The 16374-nt window shown below is 41.6% G+C and overlaps 1 pseudogene; it reads left to right on the plus strand.

Moving 5' to 3' along the window:
- Positions 1-4472: 4472 nt before the first annotated feature.
- On the plus strand, positions 4473-6246 carry LOC129563822 (DDB1- and CUL4-associated factor 8 pseudogene; annotated as a pseudogene).
- The last annotated feature ends 10128 nt before the right edge of the window (positions 6247-16374 follow it).

Consider the following 16374-nt stretch of genomic DNA (forward strand, 5'->3'; position numbering starts at 1 on the left):
ATTCTTAATATGAGTTCGAGAAGGAATCTGCCTCAATGTTATTAAGACGATATATGTGAAAATACCACGGCCAATATCAATCACACTCTACAGTGAAAAACTGAAAGCTTTTTCTCTAAGATCAGGAAAATGGCAAGGATGACCACTCTTGACAACATAGTACTGGAACTCGTAGACAAGGAAATTAGGCAAGAAGAAACAAATAAAAGGCATCCAAGTTGGAAAGGAAGAAATAAAATTATTTATTTGCAGATAACATGATCTTATATATGAAAATTTCTAAAGACTCCACACACACACACACACTCACAAGTTGTTAGAAATAGTCAATTCAGTAAAGTTAGGTGATACAAAATCCTACGTTCCTCACATGACTCAGTAGTAAATATCATCAAGAGAGCAGAGGGAGAAGAATGAATCTCGGGAATACATTTCCCGCTGGTTCCCTACAGCTACACTGAAGGATGGCTAATGAGCACCCCTGTCAAGTCAGACTCTCCACACTGCCCTTTCCATCTCAGGTTTTTGATAACTCTTCTCTCTCCTCCCCACCTTTAGGCCTAGAGGTATAGTATCTTCCTGTTCATAACAGCCTTGCCATTCTGATCATTCCCTGATGATCTCCCTATAGCCTTCTCCTACCTTTGCAAAAAAAAAAAAAAATATATATATATATATATAAGCACTTATTGAGTTGCTTCAAACTGCCGAAATGACATGTGCTTCTTGCCAGTAGCTTGACTATGCCACATTCAATTCATTAGTAAATGCTATAATTTCTACTTTCATAATTGATTTCAAACTTCACCAGTTTTCACAACATGCCCCATCGTCATTCTAGATTAAGCCGCCTTAACTTCTCACCTGGATTAAAGCAATAGTTTAGTATTTCTGCTCTCTCCTGCTATGCCATTCTATTCTCCAGATATAAGCCATAATCATCTCTTTCAAAAGTCAGTCAGATAATGCAACTGACCTGTTCACAAGATTCTAAAATTTCTAAACTTTCCAGTACACATAGAATGAAATAAAAATTACAATTATTTATTATGGACAACAAGCCTTTGTTTCTTTCAGTCCCATTGCCTGACACTCTCCCTAGTGCTTACTTGCACTCTAAGTCATACTGGCCTTCTTGAAGTTTGAAGAACACTCATACTGTCTTACAATTTTAGAGCATTTGCACTCAGTGTCACTGTATAAGGAATGTTTTTACCCTAGATATCTGCATGCTCCATTTATCTTTTCATTCAGCCTCTACTTATATGTCACCTCATAAAGGAGACCTTTCCTGAATGCACTATTTAAAATAACAACCTCCAGTCTATATCTACTTACATACCTTAGTTCCCTCCATATCTTTATTTCTTTCCATACCATTCACCACTGCCTCATGTGTTCTATCTATATATTGGCTTGCCTATTGTCTCTTTTTTCTACTGTATTATAAACTCAATGGGGTTTCCCTAGTGGCTCAGACCGTAAAGAATCTGCCTGCAATGCAGGAGACCCAGGTTCAACCATGGCTACAGTCCATGGGGTCACAAAGAGATGGACAGGACTGAGTGACTAACATTCACACACATATAAACTCCATGAGTGAAAGGATTATCACTTTTATTCTCAACTGAATTGTCAGAATCTAGAACAGTACATGGTACATAGAAACACTAAATAAATTTCTGGTGAATAAAGGGAGGAATGGGAATGGAAATATATGAAATGGATCAATTAAATTAACAGCAAATAAATGAAAATTAAATTGAAAAGCCAATTCATAGCCAAGGTTTGCTCTCTTTAAAAAAACTACTATTCAATGTGTACAATACACAGAAAAGGGTACATAAATGTATATTCCAATCAGTAAATAATAAAAAGAATTACAAAGTCACTCAGTCAGTCCGACCCTTTGTGACCCCATGCACTGTAGCCCACCTGGCTCCTCTGCCCATGGAATTCTCCAGGCAAGAATACTGGAGTTGGTAGCCATTCCCTTCTCCAGCAGATCTTTCCAACCCAGGGATTGAACCCAGGTCTCTTGCATTGCAGTCAGCTTCTTTCCTATCTGAGCAACCAGGGAAGCCCACCTATACCCACAGTAAGCTATAAATATTACCAAGAATTATTGGAGCTTCCTCTCTACCAGATTTTAACTTCCTCCTTTCCTCCATAGGTAATATTTATTCTGAATTTTGAATCAATTATTTTCTTGCCTTTTAAAATAGTTTTATTATATATGAAAATTATAAACATCAGTATAAAAATGAAATTATTAACTATTCTGTCATTTTTATTTTCACTCATCATTGTGTTAAGATTAATTCAGGTTGATATATTTGGTTTTAACTCATTAATCCTCACTTTTTTACATTACTCCATTATAGAAATACATGGTAGTCTACTCATCCATGTTACTTTTGACGGGCTCTCACGTAGTTTTCAAGTTGCTGTGCTATTCTTTACAAATTGCTATGAATATTCTTTTATGTGTCTTTCCATTACTATTAGCTTTGGAACCATTCTTTCTCTTTAGAAAACTTTATACATTTATGTTTAATCAATTTTGTATTGATCCTGCAATCACTCAGGGAAATCTAGTTTTCTTCATTCTGGCATTCTTAGTCAGCAGTTTACTGTAGCCCTTTGAAAATTTACCGACATCACCTTAGATAACTCGTTTGGAGAAGCTCTGAAGTTAACACAGCAGTACCAATTAACTGTCTCTCAAAGTGTTTATTTCCCTAAACCCTCCCTGCCTGCCGCACCTGCCCCGCCACTCCTCGCCGGGCAAAAAGCTTCTGACATATTTGGGGAGGCATTTAAAATATTTTCATAGTTCTATAACATCACAGATTGTTTTTTCATAATATTGTATTGGCATTTCCTAAATACCTTAAATTAACTCCAAATAAATATATAGAATCTCTGCTGGAAAGAGAAAAATGGTGTGTTTCTGTTTGAAATTGGCAAAGCAGTTACTCCTTTCAATGTCTACTTTAACTTGACCAGTTAATTTCAGCTTTGATTACACTGAGGGACTCAATTACTCTTCTAAGAAAATCTGACAGATATACCAAATAAAATTACTCTACATGACACGGTTAAATTTGCATTTCAGATAAATAATGAATTTTTCTAGTACAAGTATGTCTAATGCAATACTTGGGATCTATTCATACTAAAAAAATATTCGTTTTTTAATCTAAAATGCAAGTCACTAGTCAGCGTTTAAGAACCTGCCTGCTAGTGCAGGAGACAAGAGACATGAGTTCGATCCCTGAGTAGGAAGATCCTGGGGTCAGAAGATCCCTTGGAGAAGGAAATGGCAAAACCCTCCAGTATTCTTGCCTGGAAAATCCCATGGACAGAGAAGCCTGGCAGGCTACAGTCCATGGGATCGAAAAGTCTGACAAGACTGAAGTGACTTAGCACACACATGCCACTTCCACCAATTAGGACTCTCAAGTTTTCCCTCAAGCTCTTTGATTTACTGAAATATTTCTTGCATGTCCGAAACTCACTATCTCGGGACCTTAGCAATTTTTCCTTGCACTTGCGTATTTCTTCATTTCATACTGTACATTATCTTTAAGAAAAGCACTGAGAGTCTTACCATAGCCGTATTGCCTGAGGAGTACCTTTGCAGATGACTTTCTAATAAAAATGTTTTTCAAAGCACGATCTGTATCAAACTTCATTAGAATGGTAGGCACAGCAGCGGACAATACAAGATGTCTTAAGGGGGCGTGGCTTAGGTTCTGGAAAAATCTAAACAGTCTCGAAATGCCGCAAGACGCTAAATGAGATGAAGTCTTTTGAACCTTACCAGCTCCCGTACTCGTAATGCCCTAGGCGGCGCTTGCCCCACCCCTTTGCATTTTGGGGTTTGGGGCTTCCCTTGTAGCTCAATCTGTAAAGAATCTGCCTGCAGTGCAGGAGACCCGGGTTCGATTCCTGCGTTGGGAAGATCCCCTGGAGAAGGAAATGGCAACCCCCTCCAGTATCCTTGCCTGGAAAATCTCACGGACAGAGGAGCCTGGTGGGCTGCAGTCCATGGGGTCGCAAAGAGTCGGGCACGACTGAGCTGCTAACACTAATCGCGCTGCTGCTGCTGCTGCTGCGTCACTTCAATCGTGTCCGACTCTGTGTGACCCCATAGACGGAAGCCCACCAGGCTCCCCCTTCCCTGGGATTCTCCAGGCAAGAACACTGGAGTGGGTTGCCATTTCCTTCTCCAATGTGTGAAAGTGAAAGTGAAGTCGCTCAGTCGTGTCCGACCCTTAGCGACCCCAGGGACGGCAGCCTACCAGGCTCCTCCATCCATGGGATTTTCTAGGCAAGAGTACTGGAGTGGCTTGCCATTGCCTTCTCCGGATCGTGCTGCTAGTTGTAGCTTTTTCACTGCCGGCCTACTGTCTTCTGCAGGCTTCAAAGACTTTTTTCAGACAGACTAGAGCACGCATCCTTAAGAGATGTCTGACTATGTGAGCATCAAAGACGGCCGATCTGAGATAAAGAGAAACTCCAAGGAGCGTTTCAGAGTGGAGGTAGGTGGCGCCAATGTGGAAGTGACCAGAAATGGTGGCAGTGCTGGCGATGGTGGCAGCCCTGGCCAGCCCGGCAGAGCAAATCAAGGTGCCAACAGAGCAAGTACCAATAAAAACACTGATTTGGAAAGCATGGGAGATGCTGGACATTTCTTAATGGGTGATAGAAACCAGTTCCAGTACCAGTTAGGAGAGCCGGGAGAGGAAGGAGAGGTGGAGGAAGCATTAGCAAAAGAACAGTGGCCTCAGGTACAGTGCCGTGAGACTAACCAAGCCCAAGCCCAGTGTTTATATGCCGAGGATCGGGCCCTGGAGGAATGGGTAGCTTCCAAGATATCCGCCCTCCCCAACCCACGCTGGAAAGTCCTGAATGCTCTTCGAGAGCGGCAGCTGGGTTCAAGTGCCCGCTTTGTGTCTGAAGCCTGTGGGGCAAGAGTCTTTGTGCAGTGTTTCCACCTGCAGTATCGGCTTGCAGGCCACAATAGTTGTGTCAACACTGTGCACTTTAACCAGCGTGGCACCTGGCTGGCCACTAGCAGTGATGACCTGAAAGTGATATTGTGGGACTGGGTGCATCGGCAGCCAGTACTGGAGTTTGAGAGTGGTCACAGAAATAATGTTTTTCAAGCCAAGTTCCTTTCCCACTGTGGTGATACCACCCTGGCCATGTTTGGCTGCGATGGGCAGATCCGCATAGCCGAGCTGTCTGCTCTCCCACACCGCGGGATAACCTAAATGTGTGGCCCAGCACAGGGGAGCCTCCCACAATTTGGGTCTATATCCTGACTCCCCTTTTAAGTTCCTCACTTCAGGTGAAGATGCAATTGTCTTTGCCATTGATCTCAGACAAGGCCGGCCGGCTTCAAAAGTGGTGGTAACCGGAGAGAAGGAGAAGAGAGTGGGACTGTATTCGATCTATGTGAATCCTGCCAATAATCACCATTTTGCAGTTGGGGGACGAGATCAGTTTGTAAGAATTTATGACCAGAGGAAGATTAATGCGAGTGATAATAATGGAGTACTCAGGAAATTCTGTCCTCATCACCGGCTCAACTGTGATGCTAAAGCTCACATCACCTGCCTTGTGTACCGTCACAATGGCACCGAACTCCTGGCCAGTTACGATGATGAGGATATTTAGCTCTTCAATTCCTCTCACGATGATGGAGCCCAACATGTGAAAAGATACAAGGGGCACAGAAATAATGCCACAGTCAAAGGTGTCAATTTCTATGGTCCCAGAAGTGAGTTCGTCATGAGTGCCAGTGATTGCGGGCATATCTTCTTCTGGGAGAAGTCATCCTGCCAGATTGTTCAGTACATGGAAGGGGATAAAGGAGGGACTATTAACTGTCTTGAACCCCATCCTTACCCACCTGTGATGGCGACCAGCGGCCTAGACCGCGATGCTAAGATCTGGGTACCCACAGCTAAAGTTATCACTTGCCTTGCTGGCTTAAAGAATGTGGTTAAGAGGAACAAGTGGGGACGAGATAAAGACAGACAGCACCACACTAATCTGTTCAAAAGCCACATGCTTTGGTTCCTCACGTGTCACCTGACACAGAGAGGACATTGCCCGCACTGGGGAGCTACTGGAATTGAGGTGGTGGAAACCAACTCGGATGAGTCTTCCAGTACCTCAGATGTGTCGGAGGAGGAAGAGAACCAAAAATGTGTACAGTGCCTGCCATCCTGAAAGCCTTGCACTCCAGCTCCAGCTGGGCTTCACCTCAGAAGGCTGGACTTCAAGATTTAGTTTACTAGATTAGCTTGTTGTCTTTGATCTGCTTTCCACCGTAGAAATTGCCTCTTCCATCTCCCTCCTGTGCCTTCCCCCTTTCCTTCTTCACATTCTTCCTCCTTCACTTGGTTTCTTTACTCCTCCCTCTTTACCCCTTATATATATAGGAATAAATAAGGAGTTTAGCTATGCCTCTTTTTCTTTGTTCTCTTATGATTGACTTCTAAATTTCATAATTCTGGTGGAAAAATGAATAGCCTTATTGAATCTACCTTATCATTTCTGATACTCTGAAAATGGCCATTTTTTTCACTTTTAGAAGTTTAAAGATTAGTTTCTTCAGATGAGCTGAAAATTTCAGAAATATGTTTATTTAAAGTAAAATAAAACAAACCATGGCCTTGTTCCTTAAATATGGACACTTGATCATAAACACACACAGAGATTCTCATTCTCTATCACAGAAAAGGAAAAGGGGAGAGGTGGGTAGATAAATTCCTAACAAGATAATTCATCATTCTAGAAAAAATAACTTGGTTTGTCCACATTTTCTGAATTCATATGTTAATAGTGATTAATTTGAGCACATAGAGGGTGGCAAGAATTAATCACATAGCATTCTATACTCTGTACTTTCAATTCTCTTAAATTTTCATGGCTTGAGAATTCCCACAGGATTACCTTCTAGAAAGTCCTCTTGGGACTACCATCTTCTATGATACAAGCCAGGAATATAAGAATTTCTAATATGTGAAAATATATATCTAACTTTAATAATAGCTTCAGTTCAGTTCAGTCACTCAGGCGTGTCCGACTCTTTGCAACCCTGTGAATCACAGCATGCCAGGCCTCCCTATCCATCACCAACTCCCGGAGTTCACTCAAACTCATGTCCATCGAGTCCGTGATGCCATCCAGCCATCTCATTCTCTGTCGTCCCCTTCTCCTCCCACCCCCAATCCCTCCCAGCATCAGACTCTTTTCCAGTGAGTCAACTCGTCACATGAGGTAGCCAAAGTATTGGAGTTTCAGCTTTAGCATCAGTCCTTCCAATGAACACCCAGGATTGATCTCCTTTAAAATGGACTGGCTGGATCTCCTTGCAGGCCAAGGGACTCTCAAGAGTCTTCTCCAGCACCACAGTTCAAAAGCATCAATTCTTCGGCGATCAGCTTTCTTCACAGTCCAACTCTCACATCCATACATGACCACGGGAAAAACCATAGCCTTGACTAGACGGACCTTTGTTGGCAAAATAATGTCTCTGCTTTTTAATATACTATCTAGGTTGGTCATAACTTTCCTTCCAAGGAGTAAGTGTCTTTTAATTTCATGGCTGCAATCAGCATCCGCAGTGATTTTGGAGCCCCCCAAAATAAAGTCTTAATGTTACACTAATGAGTTTTTTTTATACTTATCGATAACTTTGATAATATTGGAAGAAATATTCCATTAGACACACATGCATTGCTTCACACCTTCTTCAACTGTTTATAAAAGGTTAAGTTGCAATTAAAAATATCTTGTTTTAAACCTTATTTAATATCAGTTTCAGTTCAGTCGCTTAGTCGTGTCCGACTCTTTGCGACCCCATGAACCACAGCACGCCAGGCCTCCCTGTCCATCACCAACTCCCGGAGTTCACTCAAACTCATGTCCATCGAGTCGGTGATGCCATCCAGCCATCTCATTCTCTGTCGTCCCCTTCTCCTCCCACCCCCAATCCCTCCCAGCATCAGACTCTTTTCCAGTGAGTCAACTCGTCGCATGAGGTGGCCAAAGTATTGGAGCTTCAGCTTTAGCATAAATCCTTCCAATGAACACCCAGGATTGATCTCTTTTAGAATGGACTGGTTGGATTTCCTTGCAGTCCAAGGGACTCTCAAGAGTCTTCTCCAGCACCACAGTTCAAAAGCATCAATTCTTCAGCGATCAGCTTTCTTCACAGTCCAACTCTCACATCCATACATGACCACGGGAAAAACCATAGCCTTGACTAGACGGACCTTGGTTGGCAAAGTAAGGTCTCTGCTTTTTAATGTTATCTAGGCTGGTCATAACTTTCCTTCCAAGGAGCAAGCGTCTTTCAATTTCATGGCTGCAATCAGCATCCAAAGTGATTTTGGAGCCCAAAAAAATAAAGTCTGACACTGTTTCCACTGTTTCCCCGTCTATTTCCCATGAAGTGATGGGACCAGATGCCATGATCTTCGTTTTCTGGGGTACTGGATTTCCAGTTACTGTTCAATAGTAATATTTAGTTTTGTTATATACCTGTTTTTTGTAAGTGAATGCAGAGGCTTGCCTTTCCCCCAATACCCCTGTGAAGTATAACACACCCTTCTTTGCAGATATTTGCTGGGGAGGAAAGGTATAATAAGGGTACATAATAAGTTATAATAAGGGTAAATCTATGGCCTGACCATGGTTTTACTTTGATAATACTCCGTAAAACGGATATTGTTGATGGCCCCTTGGGAGCAAATTGAGAAATCTATATAATGAGATTAGACACTGGAATGGAAAATAACTTGACCCAAGTTCCTACTCACTGAGATTCAAAGCTAGGGACAACTGCCTGGGGATCTGTAAGCAAGTGGAAACTCCTACCAAGGTCTGCTGTCAGGAAAGGACCTTAAAAGTCCCCAAAGAACCCAGTGACTTTGACCCAAGCACTGTGATTTAAAACAAGACACAAAGCAGTTATGAACTAGAATCCCAAGTTTGGGGCAGCCCTGCACAGTTGGGTGGGATGTATACTAACAACAAAATCAACACAACATTGGAAAGAACACATGGAACTTCTGGTGACACTCATGTGGTGGTAAGAACAACAGCAAGAGCAGATTAATTACCCAGTTCTTTTTTCACCTGCTATTTAAAAACATGTTTACCTCTGTGCAGGATTTGTACTATGAGCTAAAACTTTGTTCAGAGTCCTCTACATGTTTCTGAGATTGCTTGTGCTACAAGAGGCATTTGGAGAAAGATTTGGAAGCCCAAGGTAAAGTATTTGTTTTATGCTCAGAAAGTAGGATCAAGGGCACATGATCTGCTGGCTTACCTTAGTGTTAGGCAGCAAGCCCGGGCCACAGCTACACCAGTGTCCCCTCCTATCTTTCAGCTTCACCAGCTCCATAAAAGAGAGTGCCCACTTCTGCAGGGCACTCACATCATCAGAGTTGGAGGTCTAGGGGCAGTGAAAGATCAACACAAGTTCCAGTCTGTCCCTGTGGGGTCCAGCTATTCCTCATGGCTTCCAGTCCATCCTTGCTTTTTCCACTTCACATTCATCTCTCCTTCCTGGATGCTGCTGGCTTTGGGCTCCAGCACCTGAAGCAAAGACAAAAATTAAAAAAACAAAGTCTTATGAAGACTCTTTAAACAGCTCCTACAATTACACAGTATCAGATCCCTATATAAGTCACCTGTTAATATGCATATCACCCCAGCGTTTCTGTTTTTTGGTTTGAACTCTGACTGATGCAACCGCCTCCAACTACTTTGAACTGTGTTAAGTCCCCAGATGACATGGGTAATTTGCCATTTGGAGGAGTAAAAGGCCTCTAAAGAGAAAGGTTGGACTTGATTAAGATAGGGAGTCAAATAATTAATTTGAAAAATAAAGTTATGATTATAGGTGAAAATCCAGCTGGTAGTGTAGTTCCACTGGGGCTTCCCAGGTGGCGCTAGTGGTGAAGAACTCGCCTGCCAATGCAGGCGACGTAAGAGAGGGGTTCAATCCCTGGGTCAGGAAGATCCCCCAGAGAAGGAGGTGGCAACCCACTCCAGTATTCTTGCCTGGAGAATCCCATGGACAGAGGAGCCTGGCAGGTTGCAGTCCATGGGGTGGCAAAGGGTCAGACACTACTGAAGCGACTTAACACACACACACACACACACATACAGTGTAGTTCCCAGAAAATGGAAGTACTTGTTACAATTTTAACTTATGCAAATGTTAGTCCTATTAGCATATAGAAGAGAGCAATACAATATTGCTCTAGTCTTCCATGAGATGGTGGGGAAAGCGAACACTCTATCAAATAAGCAGGTAAAGTTCAGTTCAGTTCAGTTGCTCAGTCGTGAATTTAATTTTTCAGCATCTATTATTTTCAGTCTAATATGGAATTTCTACAAGACAGTTCTGTGTAGGCCTTCATGGCCTTTATGAAATATTATAATTGTCTTCTAATTATGCACAGAATTTAACTCCATTAAATTGTGACAGACGCCAAACTATACTTTTAAAAAGACATCTGGCAGCCATTCCTTAAAAGTATAGGTGTGGAAAAGAATAGAGAGCGGAAAAAAATATAATGGAGCCTAATATCTAAATGGCAGGCCAAAAAATTTTGGTGAGTTCTGTTCATCCAAAACCGACCTTCAGCAGTGCTCATACTACCATGTTCTGAACAAAAATAATAATCAATAAATTTACAATAGGCCGGATCTTAGCCATCCTGTATCAGCTGCTATGAAGTTCACTATCTTAATCTACCTCGACTTCAGTCTCTTCGACAGTAAAACGAGAGGTTTAGATGTTTAGATTTAGTTTGCAAAGCCTATGGAGCACTTTATATCTATTTCTTAACTGGACAACGAGGTTTCAGAGATGGAGGTATCACAGACCAAGTTCACAACACACTAGTTTCAAGCTGTGTTCTTGGGAGAACTAGGGGTATTGGATGTTTTCATTGGAGGGGCCTGGGAAGTTTCCTATCCTGCTGCTTTACTTCAAGTATAATGTTAATTTTTCTTTCCTGGCTTCAGTAGCCTCTTTATCTCTAACCCCATTATTCAAGCAACCATCTATGGAAATAAAATACACATAAACACTATCAAGTACATCAAAGTGTAATTTCTCAGTTGTTCTACATAAAAACCATATTAAAATGGAAGACAGGAAACTTAAGTTCAGAGAAGTTAACTTTTCAAAGTCATTGAGCTAAAAAGGTGCAGAGCAGGGGCTCACATAGAGTTTACAACTAAATTTCTGTGACAAATAGTGACATATGGCATCACTGTTTTGGTGCGTGGTAATTTGGTTCAAGTGGGCCTTATGAAGCATCACTACGAACAAAGCTAGTGGAGGTGATGGGATTCCAGCTGAGTTATTTAAAATCCTAAAAGGTGATGTTGTGAAAGTGCTACACTCAATATGCCAGCAAATTTGGAAAACTCAGTAGTGGCCACAGGACTGGAAAAGGTCATTTTTCATTCCAATCCCCAAGAAAGGCAATGCCAAAGAATGTTCAAACTACTGCACAATTGTACTCAACTCACACACTAGTAAAGTAATGCTCAAAATTCTCCAAGCCAGGCTTCAACAGTACATTATTGTGAACTTCCAGCTATTCAAACTAGATTTAGAAAAGGCAGAGGAACCAGAGATGAAACTGCCAGCATCAGTTGGATTATCAAAAAAGCAAGAGAGTTCCAGAAAAACATCTATTTCTGCTTCATTGACTATGCCAAAGCCTTTGACTGTGTGGATCACAATAAACTGTGGAACATTCTGAAAGAGACGGGAATACCAGTCCACCTTACCTGCCTCTTGAGAAATCTGTATGCAGGTCAAGAAGCAACAGTTAGAACTGGACATGGAACAACAGACTGGTTCCAAATAGGAAAAGGAGTACATCGAGGCTGTGTATTGTCACCCTGCTTATTTAACTTCTATGCAGAGTACATCATGCAAAATGCCGGGCTGGAGGAAGCACAAACTGGAATCAAGATTGCTGGGAGAAATATCAATAACCTCAGATAGGTAGATGATACCACCCTTATGGCAGAAAGTGAAGAAGAACTAAAAAGCCTCTTGATGAAAGTGAAAGAGAGTGAAAAAGCTGGCTTAAAGCTCAACATTCAGAAAACGAAGATCATGGCATCCGGTTCCATCACTTCATGGCAAATAGATGGGGAAACAATGGAAACAGTGACAGACTTTATTTTCTTGGGCTCCAAAACCACTGCAGATGGTGACTGCAGCCATGAAATTAAAAGATGGTTGCTCCTTGGACGAAAAGCTATGACCAATCTACAAACAGTATATTAAAAAGCAGAGACGTTACTTTGCTGACAAAGGTCAGTCTAGTCAAAGCTATGGTTGTTCCAGTAGTCATGTATGGATGTGAGAGTCGGACCATAAAGTTTAGTGCCAAAGAATTGATGCTTTTGAACTGTGGTGTTGGAGAAGACCCTTGAGAGTCCCTTGGACTGCAAGGAGATCCAACCAGTCCATCCTAAAGGAAATCATCCCTGAATATTCATTGGAAGGACTGATGCTGAAGCTGAAACTCCAATACTTTGGCCACCTGATGTGAAGAATTGACTCAGTGGGAAAGACCCTGATGCTGGGAAAGATTCAAGGCAGGAGGAGAAGTGAACAGAGGATGAAATGGTTGGATGGCATCACCGACTCAATGGACATGAGTTTGAGTAATCTCCGGGAGTTGGTGATGGACAGGGAAGCCTGGTGTGCTACAGTTCATGGGGTCGTAAAGAGTCAGACATGACTGAGCAACTGAACTGAACTGAACTGAACTTGGTATAGCTGATGATGAAAATTGAGAACCCACATCTCAAGACTCTTCCATGACATTTAAGAGTTACCTTTCATTTAGTAAGGTGGCTGTAGTCTCATCTTTGACTTCTGTCACCTATATGGCAGGTATGTTAGTAATTCAAGCCCCTGAAATTGAACCATAGGCCTCTGAGAAGAACAGACAAAATAACACGAATCAAAAAAAAAAAAAAGTACAAAATATAAAAACAGCACATACTGCAGAAGGGACAGTACTTCCACCCTCAGCTACCCATTGATCTGGGTGATATTAGCTGAAGAGACTGTTGTTTATGGATCTCTGTCTAGAATCAAATTCAAAGTACAGCTTTGATTTTGAGTGACTGGTTCTTTTGATTACTCTTTACAAAGATACAATGACCCAGATATTTTAGGGACTATCTTTCTCAGCTGACACGTATGACCAAAACTGTGAGGGACTGAGATCAATGATACACAACCATTAAGATCTTGGATCACATAGAGAAGCCTCTCTTTTCTTTCCTACAGTGAGTTGCTCTCTTAAGTAAGAGATAAGGTTTGGCTCTCAGATGTTATCCCCTGAGATTGCAAGCCTGCTCAGTAGCTCAGTTGTGTCCAACTCTTTACGATGCCATGGACTGTAGCCCACCAGGCTACTCTGTCCTTGAAATTTTCCTGGCAGGAATACTGGAGATGGCTGCCAGTTCCTCCTCCAGGGGATCTTCCTGACCCAGGGATCAAATCTGCACCTCCCACATCTCCTGTATTGGTAGACAGATTCTTTACCACTGAGCCACCTGGGAGGTTCATCCTTTGAAATTAGTAAGTGGTAATTGATAGTCACACTTATGAATATTGTTTAAAAGCTTATAATTATGAATTCTTAGTAAATGTATCTACAAAGTTTTAAAAATGTTTTTAGAAATATGGAAATAAAATTTACCTTAACATCATCAGATAGAGCCAAATATTTGAGTGGAAAGATTTTTTCCTGTGTGCTTTCTCATAGTGGTTTCCTCTCTCTTAAAAAGAAAAAAACCCTGTAGAATTTTAGAGTGATAGATCTACTCTAAATGCTACTGGAGTGGTGGATATATGATTCAATGCATTTGTCAAAACTCACAACATTGTACATCTAAAAGAGTACACTTTAATATATGCAAACTAAAAGAAATTCAACCAGGATGTCAGGAGATCTCAAAAATGGAATACACGCTATGACAAATGAAACTATTACAAATGTGTGACATAACCTCACTAAAGCAAGTGAGAGGAAAAGAAGTTGGCTAAATAACTGTCAAACAGTGTTTTGAAGAGCAACTGTAAGGCTAAAGACAAAAGAAGTGTATCTAAAAACTGTAGCTGGTAAATTTCTTTCTAACAAGGATTCAGGTTAACTAATAATTCTCAATCTGCTTTTCATATACATATCTCAGGATAAATAAATAAGTAAATGGATGAAGGATGGTGAAAACCAGGTTTCTTATTGTTAGAGGAGGAAATTATAGCTATTCAAGGAGGAAAGATTAGACAAATTCTGTGGTACCGAATTAGAGTTGGATATATCACTATGAATCCTTATTTGGTTAACATAAATTATACAGAGGTGGATAAATGCAGACATAATTAATAGACAAGTGTGTATACATGTGTCAGTATTATTGTTGTTTACTCTCAGTCATGTCCGACTCTTTGCAACCCTATGGACTATGGCCTGCCAAACTCCTCTGTCCATGGGATTCTCCAGGCAAGAACACTGAAGTGGGTTGCCACTTCCTACTCCAGGGCATCTTCCCAACCCAGGGATCAGACACACGCCTCTTGTATTGGCAGGCAGATTTTTTACCACTGAGCCACTTGGGAAGCCCACATGGATCAGCATACTGACATATGTTTCATAGCCCTCTACACTGAGAGGCCCTGGCAACAGTGACAACCCAGAAGTAATGAGCACCACTAGCACCCAGATTTCTAATACTGTTCTCCAATAAAAGGAACCAGGGAACCTTGGAGAAACGTCTGATAAAAACTGTGTTCTAGTTGGCTCCTTCAAGGCAGGGTATATACAAGATAAACCTATAGCATCTTGTAGTTTATTGCAGATAGCAAAGAAAAGGGATCAGGGTATATCAAAGTGCCATGTGAAACAACTCAGAGTGCCCAATGGCCAAAGCTCGAACAACTTGACCCCCCCAAAAAATGTGGTATGATATTACAGCCTAAAGTCTTAAATAAAGATCGAGTCCATCTTGATATAAATAACATAAACTGGGGGTGAGAGATATATCAGACGTGAGAGACGCCGGCTCCGATCACAATAAACTGTGAAACATTCTGAAAGAGATGGGAATACCAGACCACCTGACCTGCCTCTTGAGAAACCTGTATGCAGGTCAGGAAGCAACAGTTAGAACTGGACATGGAACAACAGACTGGTTCCAAATAGGAAAAGGAGTACGTCAAGGCTGTATATTGTCACCCTGCTTATTTAATTTATATGCAGAGTACATCATGAAGAACGCTGGGCTGGAAGAAGCACAAGCTGGAATCAAGATTGCTGGGAGAAATATCAATAACCTCAGATATGCAGATGACACCACCCTTATGGCAGAAAGTGAAGAGGAGCTCAAAGGCCTCTTGATGAAAGTGAAAGAGGAGAGTGAAAAGTTTGGCTTGAAGCTCAACATTCAGATAACGAAGATCATGGCATCTTGTCCCATCACTTCATGGGAAATAGATGGGGAAACAGTGGAAATAGTGTCAGACTTTAATTTTGGGGGCTCCAAAATCACTGCAGATGATGATTGCAGCCAGGAAATTAAAAGACACTTACTCATTGGAAGGAAAGTTATGACCAACCTTGATAATATAATAAAAAGCAGAGACATTACTTTGCCAACCAAGGTCCGTCTAGTCAAGGCTATGGTTTTTCCCGTGGTCATGTATGGATGTGAGAGTTGGACTGTGAAGAAAGCTGATCACCGAAGAATTGATGCTTTTGAACTGTGGTGCTGGAGAAGACTCTTGAGAGTCCCTTGGACTGCAATGAGATCCAACCAGTCCATTCTAAAGGAGATCGATCCTGGGTGTTCATTGGAAGGACTGATGCTAAAGCTGAAGCTTCAGTACTTTGGCCACCTCATGCGACGAGTTGACTCACTGGAAAAGAGTCTGATGCTGGGAGGGATTGGGGGTGGGAGGAGAAGGGGACGACTGAGAATGAGATGGCGGGATGGCATCACGGACTCGATGGACATGAGTTTGAATGAACTCCGCGAGTTGGTGATGGACAGGGATGCCTGGCGTGCTGTGATTCATGGGGTTGCAAAGAGTCGGACACGACTGAGCAACTGAACTGAACTGAAGAGATATATCTCCCTGCAGAATAATTCCAAATAGCATAAATAAATATTCCTTTTCATTAAGAGACAGAGCTTGATTACCTTCCTGCTGTGAATACGGATGAATTTAGTGTCTTGTGTTCAAAAAACAGAATATGAAAAGAGGTAAAATAATAACTTTACAGTAAAGAAATT

Source organism: Moschus berezovskii, chromosome X (genome assembly GCF_049115385.1).
Source record: "Moschus berezovskii isolate FMDL1 chromosome X, NW_MosBer_1.0, whole genome shotgun sequence".
NCBI classification, from domain to species: Eukaryota; Metazoa; Chordata; class Mammalia; order Artiodactyla; family Moschidae; genus Moschus; species Moschus berezovskii.